General features: G+C 41.3%; 1 protein-coding gene across 7 annotated transcripts in view; it reads right to left on the bottom strand.

Moving 5' to 3' along the window:
* Positions 1-23,616, bottom strand: part of Elmo1 (engulfment and cell motility 1) — a 530,953-nt gene that overhangs the window by 109,941 nt on the left and 397,396 nt on the right. The window contains exon 1 of one of the 7 annotated variants that reach the window (XM_031359621.1): positions 21,848-22,374. The exons of the other annotated variants lie outside the window; for them this stretch is intronic. The gene's annotated coding sequence lies outside the window, so the exon portion shown is untranslated. Of the gene's footprint in view, positions 1-21,847; positions 22,375-23,616 lie in introns of those variants that run through there. 7 annotated transcript variants of the gene reach the window in all.

The raw sequence follows: 23,616 nt of genomic DNA, 5'->3' as shown, positions 1-23,616 counted from the left end.
AAATGAAAGTAGCCCACCACGCCTGAGCCCTCGGATGCCTCAAGTACCGCTAACCCACCATAAGCCCATGGCTTCATTACTACCTGACATAACACCACCTATCACTTTGTCTATTCAAAACTTAGTTACATTCTGAATGTTAAGAAATAACTATTCAACAAATGTAAATGGACCCCCTTGAGAAGCAGTTTGGAGATATTTTTATTACTAGATGATTTTTTTTTAATCCAATAACTGGTTCCAAATGAGTGCTACTTCATCAGCTGGCACTGAGAAGACAAGCCTGTCACTGCCTTTTCCTGTAGAATGTCCACCCTGGGAAATGCAGGCTGACCTAGCACTGTGCTCTAGGACATACCTCACTCACATTCTGTGGAGGAAGTTCCTTTTCCTGAGACAGAGCTCATGACCACACAGGGGAATCTCATCTCTGTCTACAATGCTGAAAACTAACTTTTATTATTTTACATACTTAGAGATGACTTGAGAAAATAGCTTACTTAATCCCACTGCACACATATACAGGATTTACATATTTGTGACAATTATCAAACACATGAATAGAGAATATGCACAAAGCATGAAGACAAAAGACATATATAGGAAGACAAAATAGACCTTTTATTTAAAAATCTCATTGCCGTTATGCATAGCATAATAATAATTTGATAAATCAGGTGAGTTAGAAAGAGGTCTTTGTTTCTATCACAAGATTCTTTTAGGTTAAGGGTCAATTCTCTTGGCTTCATACCTCCGTGTAGGAGTGCAACGTGCACCAGGCAGATTTCTACCCCATAGCTATCACAAAAGAGACACTGGGGACATGGTGGGAAACAGACAAAGGGACCCTTTGTGGAAATGGCATATATTGAGTAGGAAGCAAAACCACAGAAATTGTTTTAAAAAAAAATCTCATCTCCATTGTTTAGAATGATATTACCACCCCTGATGTTCATATCTCATGACATAAAAAACCTAGAGAACTTTAACCCATTGAACTACTTCAAGGTAACTGTCCAATGTAAAATAAAATGTCATTTTATTGTCTTATCTCGCGCGCGCGCGCACACACACACACACACACACACACACACACAATCTTTTCCAAATACTTCAGCATTAACATCAAAGAATCATGATAGTTTGCATTTGTTTTCCTTTTGTGCAACAGTTTGGTGATATATATGTAGCTCCTTTCTTACAAGACACATGACCTGTTAGAAGACGCCTGTACCTTTAATAAAGCTAGCTTCCACAGCCTGATTCGTAAGCCTCGTGGAAGTTCTCTCAGATAAGCAGTCCCTACTGTGCCTTCACAACTTCCAGTACCCGGCTCCTCCATGCACCTTTTCGTACCTGCTATGGTGAACTCTCATGTGATGTGAACGATGTTGTGACCCCTAAGAGGTAAGAAGAAGTCAGACCTCTCCTTCGTCATTGGGACTGGTCTACTGATGACTGCAGATTATGAATTGCTTGGGAGTTGCTGTAAAGGCTGCTCACTGAGGAGGTTGGCTTCCTCCTGCCAGATCTAGCACTCTCAGGGTTATCTCTCACTCAACCTTGCTTTCTCATCTTCACTTTGCGTATGTGTGTCTGTGTGTGGAAAATATCCAGAATCAAAATAAAATTGTTTCAGAGTGGTACATGGTACTGGTTGGGTATAAATTTCCCACTTCCCTGCAATCACACCTAGACTATATTTTTCTGAAAAGGTAAAAGTTATTCTGAGAGATTTCCTCACATTACGTGAACATTTGTGTGGCCATTTTTGATGCAGATACCTTATCAATATCTTAAGGGTTTTTTTTTGGCTGTGGACGTTCATGTGACAGATGATTTCCAGGACTGGACATTTGTAGGAAAATACTAAGTATGAATTATTGCAATCAAATTATCTATTGTATAAACTAAGCCATCAAGCTACTAATGAAGCTTCTCTCCAGGTTTTAAAGGGAAACCTTTAGATGTTTGTGTTCCCCATATTGTATTGTCTTTGAAGTCTTTTTACCTCAGGGCCCAGTCATGGCCTGGGGGTCCTTTCACGCTAATAAGCCTTATTCCTGAAAGGAATTATGAATTACAACTCCTTGCTGTCTTTCTGAATTGATCACTAATGATTTTCAGGCATTTTTTAAAAGAACCTGACATTTAAATTTCTCTACTGAAAACTCAGAACCTAACGCTTTAACAAAACGTATACAAGTGATCATCTTGTTTCATAGTGTGGAGAACAAGTGCCACCCTGACCACGGTGGCAGGCAGCTGGACATGGAGGAATCTCTGGAGTCAGTATCTTTTTTCTACTACCTGTTTTACATTAGTAGAAGTGCACACACAGATACATAAGAATAAAAGGATCCTGACTTGGCAGGAAAAGCTTTACTACCACAAAAATTGTGTCACTTAATTAAATTAGGCTTCCTAAATGGAAATGATCCTCTAATCTATACTTGCAAACAGGCTGCTTTTTGGTAGAATGCTTTTGAAATTTTTCCTAAAATAACTACACTGTGATGGATAATTTTAAGCCTTGGCTGGGAGAAGTTTCCAGCTGTAGCTGGCTCGTGTATCCTAAAGGGGATTCCAAGCAGATCAGCATGTCCTTGGTGCCCACTTTGAGACTAACAAGGGGCCCATATGCTTGCCCTAAAACAACAGAAGAAAATCCAGATTCTAAGACCTCAACCCTCTGACTAGACCCAGAAATGAAGGCCCGTGTGTCACTTTGAGGGATGTGAAATTTATCCAGAAAGATGTGTGGAGCCAAGAAAAACTTTGAGGTAGAGCATTGAATGACCAAATTAGATACTGACTATGGCTTAGAAGAGGAACTGAAACCCATAGGAGGAGAGAATTTAGGAGATCCCAAAGTCACCTAGGGAAGGTGACCAGACTAGCAAGTATTGCGAGAGAAAGGAAGCATGTTTGTGCGGGGCTTTTATGGAGGTACGACCTCAATGACTACTGGATAAGGTAAGCGTTCAGTAAAGAGACAGAGGGAAAGCAGCCCATGCTCTAGCCTGGACTGCTCATTTAAGAAAATTGATGGAGGCTTGGAAGGCAAGACAAGAAAAGCAAATGAGAATGCAAAATTCATTGACTTGCTAAGTGCTTTGAGGTACCACTTCTGGAAAAACGGATAGCTTAGCATTTCTAAAGCTAGAGTCAATCAGTAAAGGTCTTAAATAAGAGCTCTGGGAAGAAGTGTGACTCATAAGAGACTGAAGTGAAAATCATTGCCCTCTCTAGAAATATAAACGTGCTATAGAAGTGGGGAAAGTAGAAGGAACCGGCTTTGGACGAGGCTTGTTACAGCCCTGTACATTCACTGGACATCCTGCTCCCATGCCTGCTGATACACTAGCACAGCAGAGAGTGACAGAAATAGGGTGATATGCCACATGCACAGTGCTCATGAGCGTGTGGACCATGAGGTAGACATTATCCATTTTTCTTTTATTATATCTATAGTTTGAAATATCTACCCAGAATTTATTCCATATAAATATATATTTAAGCAGTGGAAAGATACTAATCAAAATTTACAAGGTTGGTTTGTCCTGGGCTCTTGGCGATGTCAAGTGTAAATTTAGTAAGTATCATCTTCTCGGACTGAGGTCTCAGGGAAACCTAACACACGTGCTCCTGGGTACTGAGTGCTTAGTTCTGACTATACAATACCTACAAACCTGGCTGGTTGCTTTCTGCCCTCTCACCCTGCGGTGCCCCAGACTCATGCATGCACACTACACCTGTGACTGAGAGTTTCGTGAAAGCTCATCTCTAAATCCACTAACAAGCCATCTTGTATTTATACCTCCTACCTTGTATAGTTTTCCCTCATGCTCATTGTGTGCCCTGCTAAGCTGCAAGCTCCCAGAAGGTAGAATTTATGTCTGATTACGGTCTGTATTCCCCAGTTTGCATATATTAAGCATTCAATATTCATAAAGAGAATTATTGATATCTCTTACATAAGGCCCAATGTAATATATTATATTTAGAATTTAGCACCAGGCATTTCTTCCCCAGAGAACACCATGCCTTTTTGATGAATCATAATTATGTAAGCCATCAATTTGCTTTCTTCTCCCCACCCCTTTCCTTCTTTCTACCTGGACTGTGAGGAACTACTTTTTAAAATTCTCAGTTGCACTATCTAATGCACACCACGGTTTTAAAGATACAAATCCTTCTCCTTCCTTTACATGGCTTTAAATTTTTAATAAAAAAATGCAAACACCAAAAAGACCACAGTATATGCCCTATAGAGCAGTTACCTCAAACCCTTTAAGATATTGACATTAACAGGATATAACGCAATAAATGGAAAGTAAAAGCATGTGAACAACAAAAGAGGGACAGCGAATTTATATCATGTATATCAGATATGCTGTTACTTGGACTGGTCTAACCCTAGAACCCAAAGATGAGAGCTATCTACCTGGTCTACCTCACAGGATTGGATGTCTTCTAACGAGACACTTGAACTCTTCTCTCGCTATAAGGCTACTGAAACAGTGGGTCCAAGAAATTAGACCTGCCCTGGAATCTCCAGCTGGAAGAAGAAAGCAAGAGCAGGAAGAACTTGTCTTCTGGAGGAAGGTCTCCACCTTGTCAGTTGACCTTGACAGAGAAACTGACCTTTTAGGGGAGACTTGGAGCTAAGACAACGATAGGCGGGAGAGACCTTGGCAGGACAGCTCGGTTCCACATATTGCTTACCTTCTACTTACTGTCACATCAGGGTCCCAAAGATAAACTTCCACCTTTATGGATCTCTCTGTCCACCTTTCCAATGATGTTATACTGGAAAGAAATACTTGCTTTATGTTTTTCATTATCAATTTTGCTCTCTCAATTGGTTTATCAAAGATAGGTGGCCCAAGCTGCTTTGTTGGGGCATAGGCTATTATAACTCTACACTCTGTAACAATATTGGACATACTGGGGACTTTTAGAAATTTTCTATCTAGAACATTCTTTCCCAAGCTTTCTACATTGCTCTCTTCTTAACACCTGAGTGTCTGTGTTGGGCCTTCCCTGCTGATTCTCTCTAAGGGGGGATGTCCTACAAGGTCCCCTTCTATGCCTTTCATTTTCTTCAGAGGAGTGCCCAACCCCACCTCTATTGACTACTGCTCCCTTGATCAAGACAGGCATTGTCTTTCCTTTCTATTGCTTTGTTCCTACTGGCCTGAAGAGGGTCTGGCTTATCACAGGCACTGAATAAATATTTGGGAATGAGTGACCACTGAAGCATTTCCTCTCAGGTCACAGAATAAACTATTTCCTTAGCTTGCCTAAGGACAGAAAGAGACAGGCACTGGGAAAATAGCTCAGCAGGGAAATCATTGAGATAACCATCCTGGTTTCCTATAGAGACAAACTCCATGTGCATCTGGATAACGTTCCACTTCGAAAGAAAGGTTTTGCAGCAGAAATAAAATGCGAAAAGCATATCAACATAAATGATAGCTTGGGCTTGTGTGGAATCACATCTCTAGTCAGCACTAAAAATGACATTAAGTTTCTATTAGAAACCCAGTCCCTGTCACTGTATGGTTCAGTCCATAAAGATGCTAGTAGGAAGGTACAAATGAGAACAGAACCCATTCACAATGCCATCATGTCAGCATCACCTATCCGATGATTGACACTGCACACACAGAAGCAACATGCTCACCTGTATTACTGGCTTTAATTGGAAGCATGTGTATCTCCCCATGTACGGGAACACCTGCTAGATACAGGGTATATGGTTTTATGTCTTGATTGCCACATTCTGCTCATGGAAGTACTTCATTTTTTTCCCTTACAGAATTCCTTCAAAGCAAAATTCTTAAGGAAAAAAAAATGAATACACTTCATTTATTTTTAAACTCAGCCAAATCATCTCAGGCAGGCAATAGAAAGGAAGAAGAGGCAAGTGTGTGCTGTAATATAGCTGTATTTTTCCCTCCTGTAGCTCCACCATTAATTCCCAGACCCTCTGGCCGCCTTCCTTTCAGAGTGCACCACCATTCAAATCTTACATTACCTTGCCTCCTTTCAGCCATTCATTACTGTGGAAGTCATACACCGTGGCATTCTGCCAATGTGCATTTTAATCTCACTTCAATTCGACCTGACTGTATACCTGGGAAACCATTTGTGGAATGGGAATCAGACTGAATCTACCATTGGCTCAGCTATTTAGATTTGGAATCCTTTGTTGTAATATGGATCACTAAGACTACAAATTTTTAAGTAAGATTCCTAAAAACTGGAATCCATGTACTGACTCCCAGATAACACTACTTCATGTGACAAGGACTATTCTTCCTGAGGCAGAATCTGGGAGTCTATGATTCCACAACATAAAGGTGATGTCCCTTCCTCCCTCCGTCAATAACGCTGGCAAACCTAGTCTCTAACCTTCACAAGTAGTGATAATGTCAACAACAACAATAATAACAAATAAATAGTAATAATGATGTTAAACAATTAGGGCAATGTGTTGATATTAATCTGAGTGGCCTCTCCTTCTCTGAATGTACAAACCAACAACTATGACTTGAATTAATGTGCCATTGACAGTTTTGAATAAAGAAGTGGTAGAAAGAGATCACCAAAGACTATAGAGTAATAAAGAAAGGAAAACTTGGACCATAAAACAAATTATTCTACAAAAGGGACCAGAATAGAAACACCAGATATAATTAGGGCCAGTTTTATTTAAGGGACCCATTAACCATCTGGAAAACATGATAAGCAGCGTGTTGATTAAATCAGCAGGCTGTCTCAAATGGGTTGGCTGGCTGGCAACTGGAAAATCCAAGGTGATAGGCTTAAAAATGTTCAGGGAGACTAAGAAACAATGCCCTGTGACTGGCTTTTCTATGATGGACACAGCAGAAGAGAGAGTCTTCACAAGACTCTACTGGAGGAAACACCTCCTTAGTTTACCAGATCGTTGTCACCTCTCTTCTAAAACAATATACAAACAATATACAGGTTCATTAGATGATAACTTGAATATTTTATAACCTGCACTATTTGTTGAAAAAAAAAAAAAAGGAATACACATTTGTGGGCCGTAGTCTGGAGTTGGAGCCTGATGGAGAACATTAACAAGCAACTCTGTACTCCTCTGGCTTCATTTCTCTATAGGGGTAGGCTAGTCCAGGAGATTTCCTAAATGGCCACTAGGGGGAGAATTGGCCAAACTTTGTCCATCTGGAAAAAGGAGGATGTTAGGTTGTGAGCCCCTCAGACTCACAGAAAGGATGGGCAGGCCAAAGGAGTAAAAGAAGCCTCTGTTCTTGGGTAGGTAAGAACAAACAATGTTTCAGGTACAGGCCCATGTGTCTGAGAATAAACAGCTGATTGTCTTCTTGGGTTAATAATAAAAGACCATAAAAAACACAAACAAGGTGGTATTCAAAGATCTGAGGTTTGGGAGGGAGATAATGTCTCAGCTCATATCCTTCCCAAACTCTTGCCTTTTGGCAGGCTCTTGCAGGAACGAAAAACAGACAAACCACGTAGGGAACAAAGAGATGTCGTAGCACCACAGTTTGGTACGCTGTGCACAATGCTTTCTTTATGCACTCTCCCTTTATTTTATGCTAAATTTCTTTGCTTTAGTATTGATTTAAAAATATTATAATTTAGGGACTGGAGAGGTGGCTCAGCAGTTCTAGAGCACTGGCTGCTCTTCAAGAGGACCTGGAGGATTCAGTTCCCAGCTCCCACAAGGCAGCTCACTACTGTCTGCATCTTCAGTTCTAGGGGGACTGATGCCCTCTTTGGCATCGGTGGGTATCACATGCATGTAGTGCAGACACACATGCAGGGCTCTACATATAAAATTTTAAAGTAAAATGTTTAAAAAGTTATATTACTATTGAATATTTGGAGTATGTAAAAAATACAAGAAAAAGGTAAATTGTGTTAGCATTGTGGTTTGCTGTCTTCCAGAATTAGTTTTATGTTTATAATGACACAGTTGTGTATCTGGATGAAATCATTGTATTTCTTTTATTTCTAGCCAGATATTTTAATATTATTAGCATGATCCTATAGCATTAGTTTTCTGAAATTCACATGTCTTAAGTAACAGAATGTATATTAAAAATTTGTGGTTTTCTTAGGATAAATTCCCTCATTTAAAATTAAATGTCAAAGATCAGAGAACATTAAAAAAAGTTTGAAAGTTACCACCATTTTCTATAAGGCTGTATATATCCATATGTGGAACAGCAAAGTGGGAGACGATTCTATTAAAATTTGCATCTTTCAGATCTGGTGAGATGGTTCTGCGGGGCGGGGCTCCTGCATACAGGGTTAATGGCCTGAGCTTAATTTACAGATCCTACAGGTAGCAGGAGACACTCAATACCTGAGAGCTGTCCTATATCCATATGAGTGCCATTGCATATGAGTGGCTAGGAGTGCACACGCACACGCTCCCCCACACAGACTCACACACCACATACATGTACACATCAAACACACACATATACACAACACACACATGCACACATACACAATATACACACCAGACACAGACACACACAAACACGTGTGTTTTGCCTTAAACAGTATATATTCTCAGGTAGTCTGTAGTTATTTTGCTTGTCTACACATATGTCTGCATATGCTTGGTGAGCATTGTCAAGCACAATGGAGTAGTGACACCCACTAGAATCACCAATAATCTTTTAACCACCTCTTTATTTTCATAATTTCCATTATAAGTTGTTATTCTTTTGATTTGAAAAACTTGCCAATGTTTTCTCTAAATTGGCTTATTTAATATATCTTGGATTTGTTTACTGAATTTTTTTAAATTTTTTATTAATATTTGTATTATATTTGTAGCATAATACTGCAATAATTAATAAGTCATCACCCATACTGTGTTTGTCTCCTTACAGTTCCATTTTCACTGATATAGCTTGTGCTTTAAAATCTATAAAATGGCTTTTTTGCTCTTCAAGCATTTGGGCTTTAAGATGTCCATATTACTCTTCTAATTTTGGTTTTTTTCATTTGTTAGCTCTACTCAAGGTGATTACTGTGTGCAGCAAAAGGTGATAATCTCTGCTTTAAATACAGCCAAAGTAAATCCCTACAGATGTTTCTCTAATAAAGTCATTAGTGAAAGGCCAACTTTTAAAACTTTATTCCCCTTTCATGTTGACATTTAAAGGAGTATTGTTTTATATAATTATTTTAGAAAAATATATTCCAGGAATTCACTTTAATGATCAAAGTACTAAAATGTTAGTGCATACTGAAAGGTGGAAAACAAAAAAAGACAGTTCTACACAGACATGCTCACAAGCCAGCCTGATCTAGACAATCCCTTATTGAGAAGGTCCTCTTAGATGATTCTGGATTGTGTCAAGTTGACAATTAAAACTATGCAACCCAACAGAGGAGCAGATTTTCTGTATTGTGTTAGTGAAAGACCCAGCCCAAAGGTGAATGCCACAGCTTCCTGGGTTTGGCTCCTGGACTGCAAGAAAAAGGTGAGTTCCCTGCTGTGAGGTTCTGCCTCAAGCCACCCCCAAAGCTGCAAGGCCCACTGGCCTTACACTTCCAAACTCTGGTTTTGCAAATAAGGCCATTGAGGTAAAGATAGCACAGCCAGTCAGATTCAAACCCAGAAACTCAGTCTTGATCTTGATTGTTCTCCAGAGTCCTGCACTTAGGAATAGGAGAGATTCTAGGGAGCAAGACAAATGTATTCTGATGGGTAGTAAGTGAAAATATAATAAATTATGGGGCTTAGGAAAGTCATCAGAAGAAGCTCTGCTTTTGGGACCCCTGTAGCTGTATGCTAAGACAGCATGATAAAAATCACAGACTGTGGCCGGGCGGTGGTGGCACACGCCTTTAATCCCAGCACTTGGGAGGAGAGGCAGGCGGATTTCTGAGTTCGAGGCCAGCCTGGTCTACAGAGTGAGTTCCAGGACAGCCAGAGCTATACAGAGAAACCCTGTCTCGAAAAATAACAAAACAAAACAAAACAAAAAAATCACAGACTGCATGATGGGAACAACAGGGGCCATTCTCCTAGCTCCGGAGGCTGGGACTCTGAGATCAAAAGTTCAGGAAGCCTGGTTCCTCCTATGGGGAGGTATGGGGAGACCGTGGGACCTTCTCTTCAGAGTAGTAGGTAGCTGTGTTCTCCCTGCATGTCTTCAGATTATCTTCCTTCTATGAATTCAAGTCTTGACAGCCACACTTGTCTTTTGTATATAAACATCAATAATAGTGAACTAGAGGCCATCTTTTGATTTCATTTTAACGTAATCTCTAAACATGATCATTGTAAGGTTAGGACTCTAGCATATCAACCTGTAGCATCCATCCAGATTACAAAATAGGTTTTAAACATCCCCTTGGATGCTAAAAGCCTTAGTATAGGTTTCTGCAAGTTCTAAAACATACAAGATGTCAGGTTCTCCTTCCTGGAAAGCTGCTCCTTAGATCCCCAGACCTCAGACCCCATGCTGGCTTGCAGACTAGCCGATTGTTGAAGAATTTTCCTATTCTATATGACTAAGCCCAGATGTTAAGAGACAACTCCTTGATAATCTATTATGAGGGCCCCATGCCTACATCAGCTACTTCTCAAAGTGCAGAAAAACAGCTTTACAGAGAGCCATGGGACTCATGGGACCCTTGATTTGCTGCCTGAGAAACAAACAAGAACCTGTCTATTAGAATGATCTTGAACTCTTAAGGCCATGTATCAACTGCCTTCTAGAGTGTAGCCTCTCACCTTCCTATTCTCAAAACACGGTCCCTTGGTTTTAGTTTCTGTTCTTGCTGATGTCACAAAATATTCCAACAAAAGGAACTTAAACAAGAAAAGTCTTATGCTAACTCAGCAGTCTAGGTTATAGTCTCTCATGACAGGGAGTCACACTGGCAGGAGCTGAGGGGACTGGTCATATCACACAGGCAAAAAGGAAACTGGTCAACAAATGTACACTGCTGCTTATCTCCTTACTCCACGAATGCAGCCACACAACCCAGGCAGGGCATGGTGTCATTCACAATGCGTAGGGCCTTATGCTTCAAGTAATGAATTAAAGAACCCATCCCTGACCATGGATGCTCAAAGTACTATGTCTAAGATGATTCTAGATTCTGAAAAGGTGACAATATACACTAACCATTGTACATTGTATACACACACACACACACACACACACACATATATGTGTGGATACAATGTACATATACATATATACACACACATATATATATGTATATATATATATGTGTGTGTATATATACACACACACACACATAACAAGGTAAAATATTTCACTGAAATTAAAACCATTTTAAATAATATAATTTTCAATATGTTTTAATATTGGCATTTTATGAAGAAAATGCCATGTCACACTTTTAAATGTAACTTGCATATATTCAATAATGAATATATGGACCAGAGGTCCATACTCACTAATTTAAAAAGCACAAATAAGCCCTTCTTAAACAGCTGGAAATTTTACAACAATATTCTCCATCTTCAATAGGGTCAACAATGTTTTTCTTTTTAATGTAAAAGTCCCAATACTAAAGACTGACTGTCTAGGTGATTACTGCTGCAACTATTAACTTTGCCTCTGAAGCTAAAGCCTGGGAATAGGACCTAGATGGATATGAACACCAGTCTATTTATTAGACAGAGAATAAATGAAGCCAAAGCTCTCACGTGTCTCTTCCTGCATTTTCAGGAGATACTGTGCCTTTTAACATTGCTTTTAAAACTCCAGGGAGAAAATGACAATGGAATCTTCTAATTCTAGGGCTTACTACTTTTCATAAAATTCTGTTGCCTGCCGTGCTATGCCATATGATAATTTAAAAATCATATCTACAGTAAAAGCTAAAACAAATGATTTGGGCAATCTTCTAGTAGATCATTGGATACGTAATACATCCAGCATGCAGAAAACAAAAATCTCCTACCCTCAGGCGACGTTTCTGACAATGGTCTAGCCTTGAAGCACGTGAAAGGGATTAAGCTTATAAAGGACAGTTATACCAGGTATGAGAGCGACAAAGGCCACAGTGGTGCACGTGCTGTTCATTTAGCTGCAATGCTCAAACTTTGGGACGGGTGACTTTCATGCCATTGTTGTTTACATGTTTTTTTTCCAGGTGATATGGAATCATAACAGTTCTAGATCGCCTGGGCTATAACTTTCTCTCAAGACAGTTTTTAATTAACAATTCTGACAGTTCAGCCAACTTTGGTATAGTGGAGAGCTTTGAGTTCATCCTGGCTCTATCATGTGGGTTGCTATGTAAAACTAGGCTAGCAGATGACCTGAGTTCACTTTCAGATTGATTTATTGGTTATTTGGAAGGGAAGGCAGAGGCAAGGACAGGTATTGGCCAGCTTGTTCGTCTACCACTTTTAGATTGGTTTCTAATTAACTCTTATCAGGGCCCTATTTTATTTAAGTAGGTATTTTTTTTTCCTATTACTTAAATGGAATGGAAATGAATGATAGGTAAATGTCTTAGTGAATATATAAACAAATGTGATTTTTGAACAAATCGAATCCTTTTTTCTCTCATCGTAACCTCCATATTCTAAGAAATCGAAACGTTGATTGTCTGAAAAAATTAAATATCAAGGTAGTATAATCCATAGGTATTCATGACCTCTGATGCTGAGGTTATGGTAAACAAAGACCAGTTGGTGAACAAACGAAGAGAGCCAAGAGAATGCAAGCCTTGCTCCTATTGATAGTGCATGCCATTAATCTCTCTGGGGCACTCTTCCTTCCCTGTAATAAGGCAGTACCCTCCTCTCCCTGCCCACAGGCACACTGGGCCCAGCTAAGTGGGCCTTAGGCTGTCAAAACAAGTGGAATCCAGTGGTCTGCACGTCTTCTCCCAGCTCAGGCTTACATTAGGGTGGGCTGTACGTGGCCGGTGAGAAAAGCAAGAGGGAAGAGGCTAGGAACCTGCTCACAGAACAACTGAAGGTGTGCATTTCCAAAGCTTGACTCTGTCTTCCAGAAGAAAGGTGCGGTTAGAGTGGGATGGCCGAGGCTAGGCTGTCAGATAGATTGACGGTCTCTCTGCAGACCATGAGCATCCTGACTTACAGATGCAAAAGCCACTGACTAGTGACTGCGGGTCATGCCGTCTTGGAGTGCCACATGGCATCTTCCAGAACACAAACCTGATCTTGACTGGCTTCCAAAGTGAGGGAAGAGAAGAGCACCGGCCCTGAGCCGTTGCTGCTTTGGCTCCACAAATCGGCTTCTAATAACTCTGCGGCCATAAACAAGGCCCAGTTGTTAGAAGACAGGAGGTTTGGGGGGAAATAAAATTTATATAATATTTTATATTATAGTCCACAAGACATGTGGCACTCTCTAAACATTTGCGTATGTTAGTAATAGGAGTATTGGTATAGTAGCAACATGAGGGAAAAAAAAATACAGATTAGAGAGGCAATGATGGAGGAACCTAAATCTTATTTGATGGCTAAACTCTGATCTGACTCCAGCGTCTTGTCTATGAGTTTTATTTCAGCTCTGTCTGGGTGGTCTCCATTGTTATTTTTGAGCAGGGGGATTTTTCTAAATGGGTGTACAAAAATGACCTGAGAATGGAGAGTCTTTGGCAACAAAAGCAGCCATTCTACAACTAAGTGTGGACAAATAGGGAGCTTTGACCTGAATGTGAGTGTTATCATCCCTGCTTGACCCAATACAGCACACACACAACTGCATAACAATACTCACACGGACATTATTTTTCTTTAATTTCATTGTTCTTCCTGTATAAGAACTATGCCTTTGTTCCTATTTTTACAAGCAAGGAACCCAAGGTTTCAGAGAATTTACAGAACCTATCTGCACAGTTCTTGGGACATTTCACAGTAGGCAGAAGATGTTCCTGAAGATGCTTTTCTTTGGTCTGGCCTTTGCAGAGATGTCGGAACAGGGCCCAAGGGAATAAAAAAAAAAATGATGTTCTTATGCTTTGATTCCAACTCTCAAGTGCAGAATCCTTGGCACTGAGAAGTTGTCTTGACCTAGGGAACATGAGCAGTGTGGCTGAATTTCAGAACCAGTTTGATCTCTCTCTCTCTCTCTCTCTCTCTCTCTCTCTCTCTCTCTCTCTCTCTCTCTCTCTCTCTCTCTCTATCTCTATCTCTCTCTCTCTCTCTATGGTAAAACCTCTGAAATATACATTTGAAGTGGCTGGTCCACACGACAGGGTAGGCTCTACTGATGTGCTGGGGTGTGGCCCGGGGTGGCTGTGGTTTGAAATGAGTTGCCGTAGGAAGGTCCAAGTCCCATTAACTAATGAGTGCTTCTGCACCAGGAGAGTGGATGGTAGAGATACCCCAGATGCTGTCTTCAGTGCTTAGCAGCAAGGATTCCAACTGAGTCAGAATGAAACTTTATTTCATTATGCTTCCAGGTCTGGGAATGATGCCAGCGAACTGTTTTCCTTGACAGGTCTCTCATCACTTATAGCTCAAAGGCAAAGAAAAGTGAGCTCCCAAAGTGCCAGCCTACAGCCCTCCCTGTCAGATTGCAGTACCTCTACAGGGCAGCTGAGCAAGAGCATGAGGAAAGAGCTGACACCACATTATCTCTGAAGGCCAGCACTGGTGAAGATTCCCTGTGTGCTCCGTGGCAGAGCCTTGACTCAGGTGTTGGAGTAGAAAAACAGAGGACAGGAATTAAAAGTCTACCTCTGTTATTAGCCAATTCTGATTTTGGCTGCAGTGGCATGGTTCTGTGTTAAGAAGGATTGCGAGGCTCTGGCTAGGGATACTAAAAAAAGATGGCTAGAATCACTGGAACATAGGTGCAGAATATTCAGAAAATTTGACACCTATTTTGCATATACATCATGAGGTCTAAACTTGCCCTTAGAAGATGCTGAAGAAGATAGGTCGAGAAACTTGCAAGAGTTAGCGAATAATCTAGAGGCATAACCTGGGACCTTACATTATACATTTGTGCTGTAATAACTAGTCTAGTCCTGGATTCAGGAATGTCTCAGGTTGCTCGAGATAACACAGCAAGTAAGCAGACTTCAAACGTTGTAGTAATTCTGAGATTAGTGTTGTAACACTAATCTTATGTGTGTGATAGACAGCTATATCCCAATGCCTCTGTACTCACTTACATCTCAAACCACTTTCTTCCATCATTTTAGCCCTTGGCTTGGTCAAATACCAGCAGATATGCAAAATAACTCATTGTGCAGTTACGAGTCAACCCTACCCCAAGTTTCCTTTGCCTAGCCTGCTGGTGCGGCCTCATGGGAGAAGGTCCAGTCAAGCCATAATGATAAAAAAGTCATAAGGAAAACATACAATTCATTTCAACAAATGCCTGATTAGGGTTGAAGCACACCAGTCACTCTCCATGGAGATTCTGTGATACATGCAAAGAGATGGAAACTTTGGGACCAGAAGGTTTCCCTGAACTTCAGATATTATTGCACCATACGGAATTTTGTCCTTTTTGTGTAACTGTAAATGATGCTCCTTATTTCAGGGAGGTGGGAGAGGACAGAGCTTAGAGTGAACTCTATTCTTCCAGTCACCAGATTTAGCTGAAACCATCCATTTGGGACATTTTCAAGAGGTTGGGACTAGGCTAAGAAACCTTATCAGTATAATTTTTACTTTATTGTTAGAGAGTCTGACCACTCGAGGTTAGTTTTACATTTAAAATGTCTGTCGTAAGGCGACAGAGACCTAGGAAACATCTGGTGTTGAAGGTAAGAATTTTAAGACCAAGTCTATAAAGCCAATACTTTCCAGCTAAACAAACTGAGGATCTGAAAAGGATAACAGCAATTAAACTGCTCTTGGTCTTCATTTGAACTCACCTTTGTAAAGAATTCTGTTTGCCATGGAGTTACTTTCTTGAGGATGGTTTGCATCTAATTGAAATTAAATCCACATTCTACCCTGAATTGAGAAATGCTAGTGTTTGAATGTGCTTACCAAAGTTCCTGTACTAAAATATTAATTCTCTAATTCAGATGTTGATGTTACTTGGGTCTTGGGGAGGCAATACAGGCTATGTAAGGACATAAGTGGTAGGAATGGGTGGACAGAAGAAGGTAGAACAGACTCTGCATGTTCTCTCATATGATGGCCTCACCAACTGTTGGCACCTCACTGTACTTTGTACAGTGTGCTTTGTAGTCATTACAGTTGTGAAATGTATTTCTTCTCACTACAAATTACTCAGTCTTAGGTGCTTTGTTGTAATAGCAGGAAAAGCACTAAAGAACAAGATATTTAGGGACTGAAAAATGGTATAGAAGGAGAAGTGTTGATTTTCAGCAAAAGGAACCGGCATGCTTTTAATTCCCCATGTCCAACAGTACAGTGGAGAACAAGACATAGCTATATGGCAAGTCTGCCATGTAGCTGATAAGGCATTGATAAGGGCGACACTTATACATGTTTATGAAAGGCAGACCCCAGGCTCTGTCACCAGAGTAATCTTCCACACGCCCCATGGAAGGAAGAGAGGACAGACAACGTAGCATGATGCTGGGCTCACAGGAGTGGATGGCTCAGTGTCCGCTCAGAGTGCCATGAGGCTTCAGGCTGAACTATGCCTTTGACCATAGTGGTGTAGAGGCTAGTATGACCATGCAAATAAATCTCTACTTCATTTGATTTGAGCTAGTTTAAAATAAAAAGAGAACAAACCTCCAAATCACTAGATACTCAATTCAGTTACTAGGAAATATGTGTGGAATAACTTACGCACAAATCTGTGTTTTCCATCATAAATTTTAAGAAATGAAAACCAAAAATAAAAGTGAAAATCCATACTCAAATTGGGTTGGGTTATAAGAATTCAAAGGAAACATTAAAGATCTAACATGAAAAATTCAATATAAGTATTTGCTAATAATTTTATAGTTATACTAAAATGACATGTCAGACATAATGGGTTCAGTAATATTTTACTGAGACTACCTGACCTGTTTCTTAAGGCGACTATGAACAGCTTTTAACTCATATGTAACTTGTATATACTTTGTATTGGAGAATACTGGTCCATAAAGATATTTGCCAACATAACTTTTCTGCAATTATTAAAGCGGTCACACATACCTAGTAGGCATACTAGAATGTTTAGAGTATTAGGCACAGCCAGCAGTCAGCTCAGGTTTGTTAGGCAAACCACTATAGATTTTCATCCTACTTGGCATTGCAAGCTTCCTTATGGTACTGAGCTTTTGCTTTATATGTAGAATGGGAAATTTTGACAAGATCAATAGTTTTTATTTTTCTTCCCTGTAAGCTAACCTTTTCTCTTTCATTTTTTATTAATGCTTTTCCATTGTGGATGCTAGTTTATAAAACAGAAGTGGCGATGCTCTGTGGGTATGGGAGAGGAGGATCCATCTGCCCCATGAGTTCTACAATAAGCAAACAGCCATCAGCTCTCCCTAAAACTCTGTAGAATGTGCTTTGAAAACAATTTTATCAAATGATTTCCAAGATTAGTCTTCTATGGGGCCTTGGTTGCTTCATCAGTGTTTGTGTGTGTGTGTGGTGTGTGTGTGTGTGTGTGTGTGTGTATGTGTGTGTGATTTTTAAATTGGGCCCATTGCTTCTATTCATGGATCTTCAGAAAGCTTCAGAGCTCAGGTGATTCCCAGGCATAGGATAAGCCCAGCCCCAGGTTTCCTGCTCCGTTCTTACAATTGCTCTGGTCACTCCAAGTCATTCCTGGGATACACAAGCTAAGAGGATATGGGCAACACAGAGACCCTGAAGCCCAGCAGCTTAGTAAAGCTCATTTCCTACACCACTGAATCCAGTGATGGACGCACTGCAGCAACTATGCATCTTACAATAATATAAGGGGGCTACCCAAAGGCACACTTGGTGCCAGTTCTTGCTTAGCTTGCTTAGCCTGAGATGTTCTTCCTTGATATTATTAGTCCTGCAACCAGCCATTTCAGAGTCCCATTTTCATTTGATTTAAATTGTGATGGTTGTGTAATTTAGCCATCAGCAGGCTGACTCCAACCAGACAGACAGAAAAACTGACAAACTCTTCTTCCCCATCTACTCACCTTCTTTCCATCTATGAATGCAGCACTTAATAAACCAATGTATGAGACCAGGAGCTTACCAATTTTTAGAAGGATAAACTGGGCAAGTTCTATAATACTTTGTTGGCTCTATATTTTCATCTATGAAATGGGCATTAAAAATAGCCCAGGCTGAGCATGGTGGCATACATCAGCAATCCCAGAACTCAGAAGTCAAAGGTAGATGAATCTCTGTGAATTCTAGGCCAACCCTGGTTTATAGAGAAAGAGAGACACTGTCTCTGTTCCCCCTCACCACTCAAAGTCCAGTTAGGCCCCTGGAGTGAGATTACTAAGCATAAGATTTAGCTAAATGGATGTGTATCAAACCCTGTTACTTCACTTGTTTCATCCCCGTGTTACTGCAACTCTCAGTTCTCATCAGGGAAGTTTCTTTATGCAATGGACAGCAATTAATTCAGAAATTTATAGCTGATTAAAATGGTAGTGCACACGTGTCAGTGGAACACACATCCACACAAAGCAAATTTCTACACCTGAAACACTCCTCAACCAATGTTCAAGGACATTGAAGAAGAGGGAGCAGAAAGACTGTAAAAGCCAGAGATCAGAGAGGAGCAGAGTGAAACAGTCTCTTGTAGGCATGCCAGAACTCCCCTGTACTCCCAGCCTCACGGCAGCTGTGCCTGCCTGCATAGGATCTTCAAAAGAGCAAAGAGCAAGCCAATGAGCATTCTTCCATGGATGGGGAGAGGCTCATGAGCCCCAGTCCATAACTCATGACTCAACTACAAACAGTTGATGGCAATTGGGGGCCAGAGACTCAGTTTTCTTTAACAGTGCAGCCCCTAGTAGGTTGACCATGCTCAACACGTGCTCAACGTGCAGCACAAGCAGGATTCAGTGGATTCTTAAAAAAGTGCAGAGAGGATACAAAGTTGAGAGGGATTAAAGAGGTCAGGGGTGATCTGGGAGGAGTTAGAGGGAGAAGTGGGGGGGGGTGAATATGATTAAAATGCATTGTATGAAATTCTCAAGGAATTATAAAATATATTAAAATAGGGATACTGTGAGAATCCCATTATTCTTCCATTTCTAAAGCACGTAATTGTACTGGGCACACAGTGACAATCAAAGGTTAGCAATCATCTTGTGATCAATTTTTATTACAACTGATGGAAAAACTGAAGAATTGTTCAAATTCACAATATTTAATTTCAGGAAAGAGATTTAACATATTCATATTCTTTTACACTCCTACTGTACAAGTTTGTGCTCTTCAAACGACTAAGTATATTGTATTTAACTTGTACTTTTATCGTTCCAATACTCCACAGTCTATGAACAGCAGGAAGAAGCAATGGAAAACACCATTCTCTTTCGGAAATAAGAACAGACACCAGGCACAGCCTCCACCCTAACAGCGAAGGAACGAGCGCAACACGAATCCCCCAACCCTGCCTTGTCAACAACTCACAGAGCTCAGGAGACCATTGCAGCTATTGGATCCAGGGCCTCAAGCACACTAGACAAGCCCTCTACCCCGGAGCTGCAGTTCTATCCTCAAGACATTTAATTCCAGCAGTCACTGATGGTATTGAGAAACCTCATTCAGAAGTCAGCTTCACTGCTAAGACCAGGAAGGTTGATGGAGAGGGAGATGTAGTAGTAGTTAGTACTCACCCTTGAAAAAGAAAAAAAGTTGATGAGGGCGTAGTGCATAAAAACTGTTTGCTATTCCCCAGGACAGGCATCTCCCTCTTCCCAGAAACAGCTTGTTATCAAAGTGTGAGAGAATTATGCAAAAAATATATTTTCTTATGGGAAGGTAGGAGGTGCACAGCTTTCTGAAAGAGTTCCAGGATCCAAAAATAGGTTGTGAACTACACTTTTAGAATTTCTCAAAACAGTTTTACTTCTTCCATAAAAGGCTGCTGTCTTCTCTCATTCTTGCCAACAGGTGCCAGCATCCCCCCCCAACCCCCATGCAAAGTGACACTACTGGTACAGAGAAGGGGCAAAAGGTGGATGGAGAATCACTCTAAGATGACTGTTCCTGAACGCGGATCCACGAGAAAGCGGCCGTCCTCAAGTCTGTGCCTGTACTGAAGTGGGTGCCAGAGTGAGAAGCTTCAGGGAGAGTTAACTCATACAGAGAAATGCATCTCTAATCTGGTGGGAGACTCAATGCATCTGACCATATGCAGACTCAGGATGAGAGGCCAGCCTGCATGCCTAGAGAGGACGTCAGCTAAGGAACAGGTCATTTCTCTGCTTGATGGCCAGGTCCTCAGTGCACTGTCAGCTACAGTCAGGAAATCCTCGCTGTCCCTGAGCATCCAATGGACAGAGCAGAAGACCGGTTCCATCCAGTGCCCTCTCCCAAGTCTCAGACGAGCAGAGCCTTCCTAGTTCCTTTGTGTCTCTATCAGTCTATTGCAGATTCCCACTTTGGACACAGCAATTTCTATTCTACCTCCACGTGAAGAGCCAAAACACTCTTCAAGCTAAAGGACAGTCTTAAATCAATGCTTTCCCATGTACCACTATTTCGCATGATTTTCTTCATCAATTCAGTGATGATGCTTTATCCCCCACCCCCATAAAAGATTCTAAGGATGCTACAGCACTTTCTTGACATAAGATGGGAAACCACATTCTTGTAAAAAATCAACAGTCACGAAGCCTCAAACATCAGAGACAAGAGAACAGATCTTAAGCAGAGGTGGAAACTCCAGTTCAGCCCTGCTCTCTGCAGCCAAGCTGGAGGCAGCACCTTCCCTCTCATGCTTGCCAAGATCATAGCTTCTGTGGAATTCTGCATTGTGCCCGGGCTTCCTCTTGACATGTATATTTTTAAGTTTGTGGCTAGGAGCTCTGCCAGGGCAGTGACCTTTCCTCTCCCTGCGCTCATCTTCACTGCTCATTCACAGGACTGCTCTCTTGCCTGTCCGTGAATTTCATCACTAGCAAGCATCAGAAAATTAAACCCCAAGGAGCAGCGCGATAGCACGGAGCACTCCAGTTCTGGTACAGAGCCAGTGTTTAAACGTAACTTTGCAAACCCCCTGGGTTTCTGAGGTTGGAGAGGTGTAACACAGAGCCCTTTCACACATGCTATCTGTCTGCTAAAATCTTTCTGCCCACATCTCAACTCATCTCTGAAATTGATTTGAAAAAAAGCACATTTCAGTTTGGACACTGGTCCCTGAAAAGGGACAAGGACATGACCTAGCCCCGTCACACATTTCTGAAACTGAGAACAGTAGTACATGGGGAAGAGATGCTTCCTTCTGTGGTCAGGGTTCCGACGAGTGACAGATCATTCTAAGAACATCTCTCCTCTCAATGCAAATGTCAGCTATGCAACCTGGCAGCTTCAAGTCCTGTGCCCATACCGTTGCCTCCCTTTCACCACTCCACAGGGCTAATTCTTCCTAATGTGGTTTTAAACACATTTTCTTTGAAATGCATCAATACCCAGGGAGACAAGACACAACTCCACTCCTCACACTAATCCTAACTAGATTGCCAACATCCGAATATAATTTACAATCAACTACAAATCCGACCGGAATCAAACAAAGCAAGAAGCCTTTTGAAATAGTCTCCCATATCATGGGAACCTTTACATGGGTATTCTTCCATGTGCTCCTTCCAATCTGGCTTCCTTGGCAGACAATAGAACAAAGCTACGTTCTATCTCAGCCTGCTAATACCAGTGCACAGATGTGTTAGACAAAGATTTACTCACCAAGCTTCCGTAAGTCCATCGTCCCCAACGACATGTACTGCGTCTAAGCTGCTGCCACAAATATGACTTAGAGTCGTGCCCCAGTAGGACAGTGTGTTGGAAGACCAGAGGGCTCCCCAGTAAGCTTGCTCAAGAAACAGGTTTCCAGTTGAGCCATGTGAACAGAGACCCGCTGCACACCTTCGGATGGAATACGCTCCAAGTCCAGAAGAATAAGCATGTAGCTTTGCTTATGTTTATGGAGCTGAAGCCCAGGGGTGCTCCGATTGGCAGGAGTTGTGGAAAGATCAGCCAATCAAAGGGAGCTTCCATTTCAGGGAAACTCCTGCTCATTTATTTAGCATCTTCGGAGATCATCGGCTTTTCTGGGAAGAGCTTTTCTCTGATCTGATAGTATCACAAGGAGAAAGATTCCTTGCAATTTAATTTCTTACAATCTTTGTCAAGACACAAATAGCTCCCTTTCTTAGTTCTCCTGGATACCCCTACTTTTTTCCTATGAAGGGCTGAAGAAAGAGAGGGAAAGAAGAGGAACAAGAAGGAGCGGGAGATAGTTCACATTCATCAGCCTCCACCTTGGTAGGAAGGAGGGTGGAGGGAGTGCCAGGGCTCAATAATTACTGATTCTGTTGCCATAGAAACAGACTGGCTGCAGCGAGTTAGATTCGTGTAGAACATCTGCTGCCAGACCCATAATCAACTACAATCTCATCTCTGCCCCCCTCTACTTTTATTTGATTGTAATGCATACTTCCACCTTCTCTCCACTACAGTTTCTAGACAGAAATGCTACGTAACCGCCTTGCTTTGTAAAATACAGCATGTGCTTCAGGGATGTTCATGCACCCAGAAACACACAGAGAGAGGAAGGGAGAGGAGCTTTCATCCTAGCAGGGGTCCCACGAGAGGATCCACACTCTGATTACAACTCGAGATGCAGATGAACCTAAACAGCCTCCACTCCTAATTCAAATCCATAGAAACTTCTAAAGATACCGGTGGGATATCTTTAAATCATTACATAATAGCCCTGGAAAACCCCAAAGAAAAGTTTGCACTGGTGCCTCTCACAAAGCGTTGTTGTCTTGGTTTCTAGCAAGCCTTTAAATATTGAGATGCCCGAATCAGGAGGATTTTGTAAACACAAAGTCTTTAAGGGTAAGCTCTTTCCCAAATCAGCATTTCACCAAAGCACCTAAGACATGAGGGACCTTCCTTAATTTTCTCAGCACATTTTCATCTCTCCCATCTCTTCCCCTCCTGCTTGCTTTAAATTCTCCTGGTTGCATGCATGGCATGATCAGAATTAATGTCAGATGCTGTATGTACTGCTGTCTGTCTCCTTGGCAGCAGAGGCCGCCACTGAGCAATGAACTGCTGCATGAATGGAACGGTCAGGTTCCTTAGTGGGGAATCCAAGACATCAATCTCTCACATACATGCCTACATATGCAGAAAATGACCAACAGGAAAAAAAGCTATGCTCTGACATACATGTCTACATATATAAAAATGACAATCATGAAAAAAAAAAAAAAAGGCTAACATCTAAGCAGATCTGCTGCCACCATCAGCATCTCCATATCCTGAAGGCAAACGGTCTGTTCACAGAGGTCTTTGCAAGTATGATGCTTTGGTGGTAATTACATGAAGCATGCTTTTGGCAGGGCTGAGACTGAGACGGCTCACTGGATGTCTCTGGGTCTGGCAGCAAGGTGAGTGACATGCTTAGCACAGCATCCTTTATTCCTGAAGAAGAGCAGCTCTGA

This window comes from Mastomys coucha, unplaced genomic scaffold, assembly GCF_008632895.1.
Source record: "Mastomys coucha isolate ucsf_1 unplaced genomic scaffold, UCSF_Mcou_1 pScaffold7, whole genome shotgun sequence".
Classification (NCBI taxonomy): Eukaryota; Metazoa; Chordata; class Mammalia; order Rodentia; family Muridae; genus Mastomys; species Mastomys coucha.
Note: the sequence above shows the minus strand (reverse complement) of the source record. Positions and strands in the feature narration are given on the sequence as shown.